Here is a 15068-nt window from a genome sequence, read left to right as displayed (position 1 = left end):
GAAAGGCGGGAAGAGAGGCGGCCTTTCACTAACTTGAAGGAGAGCCGAGGCACGAAAGCCAGAAGATTAAGAGCGAGTTCCCCCACCAGACTCTAAGCCCTGTCAGGAGTCAGGGGACCAACGCGTCGTCCAATTTGCTGCGAGTCCGCTTAGCTCCGCGCTTTGCAAACCCAGCAACCACTGCACAGGTTTACTTTACTTCTCGCCTCTTTATGGCGAGCGAAGCACATGTTGCTAAATTGATGAATTCATGGCCTAAGTTCGCCTCCTTAAAACAAACAAACAAACAAACAAACAAACAAGGCCTAAACCTGGAAAGTTTTCTCAAATAGGGGCAAACTTACTGCTGTCAGTGTGGCCCCTGCGAAAGCGCTCCTAGTAGGACAAGCCCCTTGCGGGGCCAGGAAGCGCGGCTCGCGGGCGCTGGCCAGTACAGAGGTCCCGCCCCCACTCCCCCAGCCTGCTCTCGAGCCTGAACGAGGCTGAATGCACGAGTACAGTCTCTCCAAACTTCGTAGAAAACAACATAACCCTTCCAGACTGTTTACCACACTGTCCAGCTGCCCGGAAAGGTCCAACGCATTTCCTGCACTCGTCCCAGCTCAGCCTGGGCTTTTCTCCATCCGTGATATGATAGGCTAAAATATTTTACTCCGACTCAGGCAAGTTAAACTGTGATCTAAATAAGTTAGTTAGGGAAAAGACCATAAATTTAGAAGGCAAATTACACTCAAACTAGCTATTTGCACTTGGTATTGTTATAAGGCCTTCCTCTCGTATTTACCTCCCTCCTTGTTTACATCGAGCTCAGAAACAGGCTTCAGGCCAGCAGGGAGCTCAGTTTCATTTCGGGGGTATGGCGGGGCCTATCATCTCATCAGGTTTTGAAGGAAAGTTCCAATGTTTTTGTCACAGATCTAACTTACAGTAACTCCTCAAAAGCCATAGTCCCCCCCACTGCGGCTTAGGTCTGCAAACTCCTCGGTCCCCAGTAGTCCCGGGAGCTGTAAGTGAACTCGCGCAACGCCTCGTTGCACCTGCGGAGTAGGGAAAGCTGCTCCGCGCGTCTTGAAACGGCCACACCGCGCTTCCCGCGCTCCGCGGGCTAGCCTGGGAGCTGCTGGGAGCCACCTCCGCAAGCCTCAGTCCCCCGCCGTCATCCAATCGTGCGGGGCCGGGAGGCATCCCAATGCCTGGGGAAGCCACCGCGCGAGGGACAAGTCAGGCTCCTGGCCCCGAGGCGAGGCCCGAACGCGCGCACACTTCGCGGCCAGGGCGGTGGCGCTCCCGAAGCGGAGGGGTGGGGGAGGTGGAGGGCGGAAGCGCCGAACGTTTGTGAGCACACCCTCGACCCGCGGACCAGGGGTCTCCACCGGGTGGCTAAGATGTGGGTGCCCACGCTGTGCGCGACGCTCGGGCTACAGCCGGAACCCACGAGCTGGGCGCACAGCTGAGCGAGGCGGCCGCAGCCGCCACGGAGCCTGGCGGGCGGCGCGGAGCCCCGGGGAGCTCGTTTTCCCGAGCGGGCACGTGACGGGGTTGGCAGCGCGCTGGCCCGGGCTAGGAGGAGGGGGAAGCGGCAAGCAGGAGGCCGGGGGCGGGCGGGCGGCTGGCTCGCTGTGTACTTAGGTCGTGTGCTGGGGCTTTTCTCTCCCAGGAGCCGGCGGAGGGAGGGGGAGGGGCCACCGCTCCGCCTTCTCCTTTTCGCAATGTTGACGCAATCTATAAATAGTGGAACAAAAGGACCAACTTCCTCGGAGCTTTGCTGAAACTGCACAAAAAATCGAGCTGGGGGGTTCCCTGGTCCCTGGCGACGGGGCGGGGAGCGCCGCGCCAGGGGAGGGGGCGGGCGCGGTAGCGCGGGCCCCGCCGAGGGGGGAACACCTGGCTGAGGCACGGCTGCCGCCGCACCGCTCCGCGCGAACCCAGGGCTCCGGTCCCCGCGCGGGCTCGAGAGTTCGCCCCGACCGGGGGTCTTCCTCCTCCGCCGTTGACAGGTCAGTTCGTACCGCCCCTTTCTACACTGTTTTTTTTTCCCTCCCCCAAGCCTCTACTTTTAGAAGGGAATTGAGGGGAAAAATAGAACGAGGCGAAGCAGTGACAGCCACCAAATCTGCAACCCCAGCAGTCCACGGCGGGGTGACCGAGGGGGCTCTAGGAAGCGGTCAGCGCCTGGCCCCTCGTCCTACGGCCGCTGCCCGCGCCGCGGCCAGAGACGAAGCCAGGCAGGACTAGCGTGCGCCGCCCAGGCGGCAAAGAGAGCGGAGGCGGGAGCGTTGCGGAGGCGCTGGGCGCCGGCCGCCCGGCGCGGGTCGAAGGTGGGCTCCCGGCTGCCGCTCCCGTTCGGGGACCGACCCCCGGCGGAGAGGTGCCAGGGCCAGGAGGCCGCGGAGCGCGCCTCGCCCCCTCCGAGCTCGGACCTGGCGTCTCCGCCTCGTCCTGCAGCTGCTGTGGGAGGGCTGAGCAGAGGAGAGCTGTTGCCACACGCCGCCGCTCACCCTGGCTCCGGTGCCCACGCACCCAGCGCGCCAGGAACTGGGGGGCAAGGTGGGGTCAGGGGGCACGCTCTCCTTCCGAGGAGCCCAGGACCTGTGCGCGAGCGCTCGCCGCGCCGCCGTGGCGGTTACTCTGGGCGCGGGGGAGGGGGCGGAGCTGGCGCTGTTGACAGCAGTGCTGGAGCTGGGAGGGTGAAAGTTGGGGAGAAGGGGCGGGGGAGAGGTGGGAGTCGGAGCTGGGGGAGGGAAGCGCGCGCGGGATTCGGCGGGGAGGGGGGGGGCTGCACCACGTGACGGGCAGACGCCCCCGCTACAGGCTGACTGTAGGGGTGACGTCACCATCCTCTGACTGCAGGGGGTGGCACTTCCGCTCCCTCCCCCATCTCTTTTTCTCCAGCCCCCAGTAACTGCGGCTGTAGCCATTTCGAAGCGTGGGAGGGGGCGGAGGGTGGACAGGGGTTTTCCTCACTTCCCTAGCGCGTCGCTGCTTCCCCAGCAATCCAAAGAGCCGGGCCTGGGACCAGAGCGGGAGCCGTGGCCACCCCCTCCCGACACGTCCCATTGTGTGAGCGGGTGGCGCTGGGCGGAGGCTGGTGCCGGCCCCCCGCGGCTCCTAGCTCCGGAGGGGGCGGGGCGGCCCCGGAGCAGTCAAGGCCAAGTCCCTCTGCGTCCCAAGAGCGCCGTCCTAGTGCGCGCGAGGTCCAACACTCGACTCTCGGTTGGGAATTTGGCGGTCTTGCCCGCGTTCACGGGGCGCCTGGTGGCTGTGGACCCACTCAGAGGCGCGGGCCTAAAGTCCTGCGGGTGTGTGGTGGGAGTCAGTCACCACTCCGGGGGGCTATGATTCCTGCAGTCGTTATAAGCTATTTGGGGAAACTCGGGGTTTTGGTGACTCAGCGCGGTAAGCGCTATTTATAAGTTGATGCCTTACTAGCCTGGGCAGTACACTTCACTCAGATCAGTCGGCCTGAGAAGGGCAAAGAGCTATGTTAAGCGACAACAATTAAAAGAACTTTTTCTTTTTTTTTTTTAAAGAGAAAAGGCTAGAGCTTGTGCTATAAGGCACAGCAGGTCTCACTCGTGTACTAGTCAGACCCAAGTTTTATTTTAAAAAGTTGGAACATACTCCAGAGTGGATGGAGAATTTTAGGGACACATTGTGATGGTAGACTGTTCTGGTGTTGGGTGAACCAGAAGCAATAATTCAGATATATGACCCAGCAGTCCTCCTAGCAAGTTATAGAATATCAGAACTGCATTGTTAAAGGATTTATTAAATAAGTAACACCATGAGGTGTCTAGGTATAAAATAAAGGAAAACTGGATGATGTTGAAAATTCCTGTACAATATTCTGGAACAGGAAAGTGTGTGTGGTATTTATCATCAAAACTGCTGGCAAATATAAATTACATATTTGCCACCCAATTTCTTCCTCCCCAGAAAGTACTATAAAAATGTATATTACAGCCTGGCATTCTTCTACAGTGTATAAGTGCTGCAGAAACAATTATCAGTCATTGCTTGTTTTACAGGCTTTATAGGTTTTATTTTTTTCTCTTCTCCCTCTCCCCTCACCACCCCGCCCCCCCCCCCCCCCCCCACCACCATCTTTCCGGTTTGGAAATCCAGGGGGTAAATGCTAAAAAAGAGCAATTGCTAGGCTGGCTTCAGGGAGCCAACAGTTGACACCCAGCTGGGCTAGCCCTCCCTGCACAGTTTTCTGTAGGTAGTGTGACCTGAGATGTTTCTCAAAAGAAAGAAGGTGGTTTCATGGATGGCAAAAGTTAGGCCAGCTACGAAAGGAAAGGGCTTCCCAAGGTGAGCAAGTAAAGCAGCATGTACAAAGGCCTGGAACTACAGAGGGAGAAGCATGGGACAAGAGGGGAGGGAAGACGGGCATGAGAAAGGAAGCTGAACAAAGACCAGGGGTTCAGACTTTAGCCTGAGACCTTCAAGTTTTTAACCTTTTTGCAGACACATATCCTTTTGAGAACCTATGGAAAGGAATATGGCCTCTCTCCATAAAAACGTACCTATAGACCTATACTACAATTTTGTATACATTGTCAAGGGGTTTGTGAGTAAAGGACTATTGGGCCTCAAGATTAACAGCTATAGGAAAGGGAGAACAAAGATAGGATATTTTAATGGAAGTGCGTGGTCAGGTGTGAAAAGATTACATTGGTTGGGGTGCTGGAACTTGAAGATGGAATGTAAAACAGCCTGTGATGGAAGTAAGCATGGATTGGGACCACTGCTGTGTACCTAATGACAGTGGGGCTAGAGAGAAGAGGGATTCGAGAAAAGTAATGAATTGGTGGAATGGAAAACTGGTTGTGTGGGGCAAAGACAGGGGATCCCCAGGTTTCTGCTCTAGTGTGTAGACTAGGAGGAGGAGTGGACCTCAGGTTCAGGAGGAGGAACCCTGTTTTTTCTGTGTAGAATTGCAGCTATCAGGGAACTATCCCATCAGGGTTGGCAGTAAAGTCTGGCTCTCTAGAGTCATTAAAATGTAGGTGGTAACTAAAGTTATGGGAATGTGTAAGACGGACCAGAAATTGTGTCAAGTGAGAAGAGGTCTGAAAAGAGAACCCTAGGGAGTGTCCACATTTAGAAGGAGAGGAGCCTGAGGAACCTTTCAAGGACAGTGATGAGTGACTGAAGACAGAGTGGTATCCTTAGTGTATCACTTTGGTCAGTAAATCCTGCTTCCTTGATAAGGAATGCAAATATGCTGTAGGTTTGGTCCCTTCATAAGATTGAAGTGTCTGTGTAGTCATTTAGTGGGGAAAAAAAAATCACCTTTAAAAGATTTGAATTCAGAAGAGAGATGAGGGCAAGAAATGATTAAATCTTGCTTTCCCCTCCTTTTTGAAACTAGGTATACTTAGGGGAGAAGAAAAGGAGAAATAGACTCAAGCTTTCTCTTTTTCCTGCTCAGACACTAAGCCTTCAAGGAAGAGTTTAGATAGATAGACCAGGTCCCCCTTATCGTGTTTTTTTGTTCCTAATGGCACTTCAAAACTATACTTAATTGCCAACAATTAGTACTAGGAGGTGCTAAGATTTTCAATCTAAGGAAATGAGGAAAAGTTGGGGGGGGGGGGGGAGGACATTTTCTTTTGCTTCCTCCATTTCCTTCCTACTTGTTACAGCTAACCTGAGCTAGAGCTAGTCCCTAGAAACAGGGATTCAAATGCTTAACAAACCACCCCAAAACTTAGTGGTTTAAAACAGCATTCTCATGAACATGGGATCTGGGTAGTGCTCTGCAGGGATAGATTGTTTCTAATGCACCTGGCCTCATCTTGAGCAGCTCATAGGCCAGAGGTTTGTATCATCCGAAGGCTTGTTCATTTGCATGTCTAGTGATTAGTACGCACTGATGACTGGGACCTTAGCTGGGATTATCAGGTCAGAACACCTACACAATGGCCTGTCCTTCTGTTTTTGGCTTTCTCACAACAGGGTTCCTGGGTTCCAAGTGTCCTAAGACAGAGAGCCAGATGAAGCTGTATGACCTAACTAGTCATGCAGCATTATATCTATCACATTATGTTTGTTAGAGAAAAATCACTAAGGCCATCCATATTCTAGACAGGGGAATTAGACTCTGATCCTTTAATGAAGGCGTGTCAAAGAATTGGCAATATTTAGTTTAAAATCACCACACATATTAACTTCCGATAAACAGATTTATAAACAATGTATCGTATATTAAAAATATTTAAACATAAGAAACCAAACAATCATCCTCTTTTGATATGAGAATGACATATAAAAACCCAAACATTTCAGGGGCACCAGCGTGGCTCAGTGGGTTAAGTGTCTGACTTGATTTCAACTCAGATCATGATCTCATGCTTCATGAGAAGGAGCCCCATGTTGGGCTCCAGGCTCAGAATGCAGAACCTGCCTGGGATTCTCTACTTCTCTCTCTCTCTGCCCCTTCCCTGATCATACCATATGCACATGCACTCGCTCGCTCTCTCTCAAAATAAATAAACAAACAAAAAAACCCCACCACATTTCATTGTTACAGCAAAGCTAAACCTAAACCAATCTGAGTAGGCAGTTTGTCTCATAATCTTTCCCTCTTCTCCCCCTTGACCATCCTCCCCCTCCAGATCAGGCCGCCTATACACAGAAACCCCTCTCTCCCAATCCACGTAGGACCCCTAGAGTGGCTATACCTCCAGAGTGATGATCAGGTCCTAAAGGTTTTTTCTGTTTCTTCCCTGAATTATCCCTGACTTTGTACCTCACTAGATCATTGGCAAGGCCATCAGTTTAACTTCTCAAAGTTAGTTAAAAAGCAAAATGCTACGGAGATTATTCCAACAAGTAATTTTATAATAAATTCATGTTACATAATTAAAACAAAATGACATTTCTTTAAGAGGTCTATATGCTTTTAGATAACAGGATCGTGACTTAGGCTTGTTTATTCATAAAACTCAGTAATTCTAAAGGGATGGTTGAGATTTTAGGTATTTTATAAAAAATTTTCACGTTGCCTTGAAGGTGATATACCATTTGATTATTACAATACAAAATTTAAATGATTCTTCTTCCATGTTTACAATGTATATTGCAATATTTTTCTTTAAAACCAATACACCTAGTTATTTGGTTGGCCAAGGAACAAGAGTTCTCTCTCTCAGGAACTGAAAATATTACCTTTCTTTGAGTAATCAAGAGAAAATAATTTTTTCTTATAACCTGGTATCTTTTTAAATTCTCCTAAAGCTGATATTATTATAATTTATACATCTATGATGTTCTCTTAGATTTCTTTTGTGACTTAGAGATAGAAATAGTGGTCTTGGTGTAGAAATAGAATTTTAATAATTCATACTCTCCTAAAGGCTGTCTAATACCTCTACACATTTTGGTAATTTTGCATAATTATTTATAATTATACTGAGTCAAAATCATACTGTGAATTCATGGTATGGAATACAGATTTTAAAATAAATACATCTAGACAATGAGCAAACATACATTTATGAATCCCTTGTTTTGTGTATTAATGATTTTTGAAGAAGCATACTTGTTTTAAAAAATGAAATGAATTAAGTATATCTTTGTTTTTAAAGTTTCTTATACAGCAATGATAAAAAAAAAAATTGACACAGTGTTCACATTAAACTAACAGACGTTGTTATCAGGCCCCAAACTGGTCCTAATTCTGTGACTTCATAGCTACCATGGAGGCAGCCCAAAGGAGCTTAAGTAAACACTTTCAAATTATGTAATGAAGTTCTGAAGGAGGAACAGCCCCAACCAAACTGTGCCATATCGTTGTACAGATGCTATTTTTCTTTATGCCAGAATGCTTATTACCCTATCTATAGAATGACTTCATAGTAATAACAACATGAAAGAAAATTAAAGTAGGCAAGTCTATTTCTAGGCATCGTGAATGAAAGCAGGGTTGGGGCAATTATTTCAAAGTAGTTATCTAGTGAATGTTTTTCTTAATCTTATAAGCTAAGCATTTAGTAAGCATTTTGGAAAGTGCTGTAGTGAAAATGGCACATTAAGCAATAAATTCAGTATGATTTCAATAAAGAAATAAATTCAATAAATAAAATATGATATTGCTAGCTTCTAGTAATAATGTTCTATTTACCACTACATTAATAATTAAATATAATCTTACCTTTTTTTACTAAGTAAAATAAATCTGGATCCTTCCTTATGCTATTTTTCTTCACCTTTCTATGTGTTCAAAATATAATTTATTTTAAAAGAAATACTGCCAAAGTCAATAAAAAATACATTTCTTCACCAGCTGAGTAAGCATCATGGAAAAGACAAAGAATATTAAGTCCTTGAGGTAGTTAAGTTATTAATATGAGTATATGAGCAAAAATGCAATTTTATCAAATTACACAATGAGTCTCCCTATTATCAGACTGACAAAGATTGAAAATTCAAGTGTTAATAACTAGTGTAGCTAAGAATGTGTTAAAACTTACAGTCGCATTTATTACTATATTACCTTTCTGGGGTCTTAAAAATGTCCAAATCTTTGATATAGTAGTTCCACTTCCAGGAACCAATCCTAAAGAAATAATCAAATACAAAGTCAAAGACTTATATATATTCAGTACAGCATCTATACAGAGGAAACAATCTGAATATTCAACAGTAAAGGAGTGGTTAAATGAGCCATGGTATATCAATCTAATGGAATATTATGCAATCACTAAAAGTCTTAATGCAGAAAAATACTAATATTTAAATTTAATGTACAGTTCAATTTTTTAGGCTATAAAACTATCTCTCCTCATTTATTTGAAGATGTATTCATTTATATGCATAGTAAAAGGATGGGTAAAAAAAATACAGCATAGTGCATTATATGTGGTTATGGTAATTTTTCTTTCCCATATTTTCTAAAATGAGCACAAATTATTTTAACAATCAGAACAAAATCATTAAAAGATTTCCTCCAAAATACATAAATCAAATGACATATTTACATTCTTATGTAACACCAGGATATTTAATAAAGTATCAACATATTACTCTTTATAAGTATTCTTCATTTTACATACTTATAACAATGTTTTCTAAAATTAAATTAGCTAAGGTATAGGCAGGAAGTACAGAGTATTATGTGAATGGTGTAATTTGACGGGTTACCTTTGATGGAAAAGTTGATTTAAGAAAAATTTAGCATAGTCATAATCCATCTATAAAGCTATAATGGCTAGATCTATTTTATTAAATTTTTTTAAAAATTTATTCATTTTTGAGAGACAGAGAAAGACAGTGTGAGCGGAGGAGGGGCAGAGAGAGAGGGAGACACAGAATTCAAAGGAGGCTCCAGGCTCAGAGCTGTCAGCACAAAGCCTGACATGGGGCTTGAACTCACGAATTGCAAGATCGTGACCTGAGCCGAAGTCAGACGCCTAACCAATTGAGCCACCCAGGTGCCCCTTAGCTAGATCTATTTTATAAGTTTTTTAACAGTATTTTTAATATTTATTTTTAAATTTTGTGGTTAAAGACATAGCAATTAAAATTTACCATCTTAACCATTTTTAAATGTACAGTTCAGCAGTATTAAATATATTCACATTGTTATGGGTAATAGTGTTGTTAGTTTCATAAAAATAATACATGTTCACTGATAAATAACTTAATGTAGAAAGTTACAGGAAGGTTTTTAAATATCAGATCCCAGATTTTACTATCAATTTTAAATGAATATCATGTTAGGCATATTTCTATGCATTTATACAAATAAGATAATCTATTTAAGATCAGAATATGTACTTTACATTTAAGTTAAAAGCATTAAATTAAAATTTTTAATTTGGAAGTGGTAAGATAAACTGAAGTACTTGCTGAACTTTTAGAAAAATGTTTCTTTACTACAAGAGATTTTATTTCTTAAAATATCTGAAGTTTAAAAAAGAGTCTGGAGACTTTTATATGTTTCAAATTTAGAAATGCTAATAGACTCTGCTATGAAAAATATATTTTTACATCATTACATCATTATTTTTACAAAGTTGAGGTTTTAATGTCTATTTGTTTTATAATCCTAATTTCTTTGATCATTTGGTCTTGATTTGCATTTTAATCCCGTGCTCACAATATGCCTTGGTTCTCAGTACCTTAGTTACTGAATTTTGATTCATCAGTTATCTGCCCTTCACTAAGTAATTTTGGGGTTTTCTTCTATATGGATCCAAGGATGCTTGTGTTGGTCTTTTCATCAATTCTCAAATGACACTTATTTAGATATAATAGTTTGGGGTTGTGCTGGCTTTGCCTTAAAACTGCAGACATTTTTCCTTTGTTTTCTGACTTTGAATATTGCTTAGAGGAAGTCTAAGGCCAGCATGATTTCCTCCCTCTTGATAAGTTATTTAGTTGTCTCCTGGAGGTCTGAAAAGGTTTTCCTTCATTCTTTATGGTTAGTAGCTTAACCAGAAAATGCCTCAATACTGAATATTATGTGTCTAATATTTTTCTGCAGATTCAGTTCTTTTCATTATTTTGTGGAAATTCTCTTCTGTTACATCTTTACAGTGCTTGTTCTGATTCACTTGTTGCATTATGTACTCAGGGAGATGAATCAGGCTTTATGTTATCTTTGTCTCACTTACATATGATCTTCTTTGCAATTACTTTGTTCTCCTTTTCCTCTACATTGACTACAATTTATTAAATGCATTTATCAACTAGAATGTATTGAGTGCCAGCACTAGTGGAAAATAAGAACATATTCCTACATTTATGAAGAGCTTTTAGTTAAGGATAGGGGAGGGAGAAATAAACAAACTTAAAACAGTGTCAGGTAGTAATAAGAACAACACCAGGTAGGAAATTGGGAGGAATGGGGGAAGGAATTGTGCATTTTAAATGGAGCATGACAGCAGGTCTCTCTAAGATGACATCTGAGAAGAGATCTGAATGAAGTTAGGCGTAAGTCAGGGGAAGACCTGGGCAATCCAGAGGCAGAAAAGAGTAAGTACAAAGGCCCTGTAAGTGGGAAAGTGGTGTGTTCAAGACAGAATGATCAGAGCCAATTAGAGCCAGAAAGTGGTGAGAGACGAGACTAGAGAAATGGACAGGCCAGCTCACAAAAAGGGTTGTAGGCCCTAGTGAGGAGACTGAATTTTGTTGCAAGTCTGATGAGGAGCAGGGAGATGATGTATATACTTAAGAGGAGTTGTTCTGGTTGCTGTTAAGAATTTCAACAGCAAAAACTGAGTACAAAGAATTGGTCAGATAGGTGCTATAGAACTGAAAATGCAAAAAGGGAGTAGTGAAAATAAGAGTAACTCCAGGAAGCAGCCACTACCCCCTAGAACTGGATAAACAATATATCATATTGAAACTGTTTATATCATCTCTTCTCAGAGATGAGGCATGATCATCTAGGAGAAAAGAAGAATGAATTGACTCAGGGAATGTGCTGGGATTGCCAGTCTTGCCTTTTGTTGACAATCTGATTTCCAACCGTATTTCATTTCTTGAAATTCCAAATGTATTTGTTTTCAAATAATAGTATTATTTTGGCCTTCATTGGCTTAGGTTGTAGACATTTTTTTTTTAAAGGAGTTTTTACTGTTGTTTGTTTTTCCTGTATTGTAAGATATTTGGAGAGAGAAATTTTGTGCTCTTCCCTTACTCCCCATCTTTATCTGGAAGACTAGATTAATGTTTTAAAATAGATAATTCATATTTTTTCAACTCACCCTCTATATAGGAATATAACAGTAAGATGTCATAGTAATATTATATATTGTCATAATAGCCACCATTTACTGAATGCCAATGTGCAATGCACTTGATAGGGACTTTACACACATGATCTCTAAAACTTGTAACAAGCCTACAGGGTAAGTACTGTTGCCAGTTATTTCCACAAGAAACCTTTTTTACTGATGATGTCAGATCACAGAGTCTTACCTGAAGCTTACAGCTGACCAAAATAAACAAGGTAAGAACAAATTTTTCTCTCTTCTGTGGTTATAAAAAATTAGTACATAAGAGGGGCACCTGGGTGGTTCAGTTGGTTAAGCATCTCTTGATTTTAGCTCAGGTCATGAGATGGAGCCCTGTTCTCACAGTTCAGAGCCTGGAGCCTGCTTCAGATTATTGTGTGTCTCCCTTTCTCTCTGCCCCTCCCCCACTCACACTCTGTCTCTCTCAAAAACAAACATTTTTTTAAAAATTTAGCACATAAGAGACTGTTCTTTTTGAAGTAGAAAGTAATAGTTTGCAAAAGTATACCACACAAACTAAGAGCAATTTTATGGACAGCTTTTTGACACTATACTGTATGATTAAACTCTTGGTGGGAAAGGTACTAGCTAACTGACAGATTCCAGGAACTTGGTAAATTGAGGTGCACCTTCTCTATCTCCATCATCCACAAACATGCTGAGAGCCTGCTATGTTAAAATCATTACTAAACTATATTAAACCATTATAATTTTACAAGTTATAGGATATGTATCAGTATTTTTTTTTTTTTTTGGAAACTCCACTATTTGGATTTATATGATATCAAACTTTTCTATTGTTCAACAATATTTATATTGACATGACACTGAAAACATATCACTGGGACATGAACACATATCTATGACAAGTAATGGATTTTTCTGATTAGAAAAGTAGTACATGTAAGTGAAGAAAATTTTGAAAATATGTTTAAATTTTTTTTTTTAACGTCTATTTTATTTTTGAGACAGAGAGAGACAGAGCATGAATGGGGGAGGGTCAGAGAGAGGGAGACACAGAATCTGAAACAGGCTCCAGGCTCTGAGCTGTCAGCACAGAGCCCGACACGGGGCTCGAACTCACAGACCGTGAGATCATGACCTGAGCCGACATCAGCCACTTAACCGACTGAGCCACCCAGGCGCCCCTGAAAATATGTTTAAATAAAATAAGTAAAGGAAACACCTTTTGTAAAGGACAGCAGAAAAAAACCAATAATTCTTTTATTTACAGGCAACTGACTATTGAGGTTGTCCTAGTTCCATGTAGTTTATGAAGTTTAAACTATTTGAGTACACTTCCTTTTTTCCTAACACTATATCACAAATGTTTCCTCAAATTATTTAAAACTCTTTCAAAAATATTTTCAATGGCTGTATAATGTTCCTTGAGTAGTATTTCCTTTAAGTGGTCATTTAAACTATTTTCCTTAGTTTCTTATGAGTAATATTACTATGAACTTTTTTATACTTACATCTGTTTTAGCATTTCAGATTATTTCCTAAATTAGGATAAATTCCTAGAAGTGAGCTAAAAGGCCAATAGTTTTAAACTTCTTCATATGGTAAAACATTTGCTGTAAAAAAAATCTTTTTATTTTTTTTATTTTTTTAATGTTTACTTATTTCTAAGAGGGAAAGACAGAGCATGAGCAGGGGAGGGGCCGAGGGAGAGGGAGGCACAGAATTTGAAGCAGGCTCCAGGCTCTGAGCTGTAGCACAGAACCCCACGTGGGGCTTGAACTCACAAGCTGTGAGATCATGACCCAGCTAAAGTCGGACGCTTAACCAACTGAGACACCCAGGCGCCCCTTGCTGTTAAAAAATCTTTTAATTAATTTCCTACACAGTTTTATATTGAAAATAAATCTAAGGAGAAAATTTTATGTGGGGTACCTTTTAAAATTGAGATGAGGCATGTGGGTGGGTCAGCTGGTTAAGCGTCTAACTTCATGATCTCACCGTTCTTGAGTTGGACCTGACAGCTCAGAGCCTGGAGCCTGCTTCGGATTCTGTGTCTCCCTAACTCTCTGCCCCTCCCCCCCCCAACACTTGGTCTCTCTCAAAAATAAACATTTTTTTTAATTAAAAAAATAAAATTGAGATTAATATTTAAGTTTGGGTTTAGTGTTTTGGTTTTAATATCTTACTTTAAGGAAAAATCCACTCTTCAAAATATCTACTTGTTTTTGTCAGGTTCAAAACTTACACCTAATCTGAGGATGTAAGTTTAAATATATACTTATTTCGGCCTAATGCTATTTTTCAAGGCATCACAATCTCTTTTTTCCTATTTTCAAATATACTCACCCAACAGTGTTGCCTCCTGACTTGTACATCACATGTATATCACTAATTCATGGTATAAATGTACACTTTCATCTGTGGATGGAAATCTAAAAAAAATTGCAGGCCGGGGCACCTCCATGGCTCAGTTAAATAAAACTGCAGGCCAACATCATTCCCAAACTAAGTAAACTTGGCACAAGAGTTTTAACAGCGCCTAAATTAATATTACAAAACAGTTCTACTGTGCAAGACTGAAATACAGAGCATATGAACAGAGCAGATTTACCTAATTCTAAAACTGATTTAGACTGGTGATAGGATTGCAAAACTTGAGGAAAATATCCAGAAGAAATCTAGTCTAAGTAAATAAAGGATTACTGCTTTATTAATTCACTCACCAAATTCTTATTAAACATCTTTTGTGTATCAAACATTTGCTAGGCACTGGAGTCAACTGAAAAAAGATCTTCCTCCTATAAGATACATTCTAGTGGAAGAGATAGACAAAAGCAAATGAATAAATAAATAGTCCTAAACTATAATCTAGTCACTTTCATTACCAATATTACTTAAGTGAGAAAAAGAAATGATTTGGGTTCTACCCCAAGAATTTTTAAAGTTGTATTAAGAAAAACATTAAAGATTTTCAATTATTAGGAAATATAGACATCTCTACATCCAGATACCCTATAGCTCTTTTATGACTGGTCATTGTCATCCCCTTGTAACCAGTACTTCCCCCTCCAAAAGAAAGGATAGACTAGAAAGAGTATCTAGAATTTGGCCTTCCCTTTATTACTCTCTTTACTCTGGTCTGACCCAATCTCTGATATAGCAATGTTGAAGTAGAAAGTGAAACGTTCCCAATTTGGGGAGTAAGAAACCCTAAGTTTTAGCAAGTGATAATACTAAAAGAATTGAAACCTTAGATGAAACATTTCATTTTTGAGAGTGCCCATTTCCTTTGCAAACTGATGGATTTTAACTAAATTATCTCTAAAATCACTTCAGGCTCTAAATATCACAATC

At 42.1% G+C, this 15068-nt stretch overlaps 1 long non-coding RNA gene across 5 annotated transcripts in view; it reads right to left on the bottom strand.

The window, feature by feature from the left end:
- The window catches only part of LOC132682105 (uncharacterized), a 79895-nt gene that overhangs the window by 34793 nt on the left and 30034 nt on the right, over nt 1-15068 (bottom strand). For 4 of the 5 annotated variants that reach the window (XR_013550376.2, XR_013550371.2, XR_013550374.2 and 1 more), the window contains 2 exons: nt 14438-14526; nt 7834-8566 (listed from right to left, as the gene is read on the bottom strand). This is a non-coding gene — a long non-coding RNA (uncharacterized LOC132682105). Of the gene's footprint in view, nt 1-7833; nt 8567-14437; nt 14527-15068 lie in introns of those variants that run through there. The other variant, XR_013550380.1, reaches the window with a different exon arrangement.

This window comes from Panthera onca, chromosome A1 (assembly GCF_046562875.1).
Source record: "Panthera onca isolate mPanOnc1 chromosome A1, mPanOnc1 haplotype 2, whole genome shotgun sequence".
Classification (NCBI taxonomy): Eukaryota; Metazoa; Chordata; class Mammalia; order Carnivora; family Felidae; genus Panthera; species Panthera onca.
This window is presented reverse-complemented; position numbering and strand designations above follow the sequence as displayed.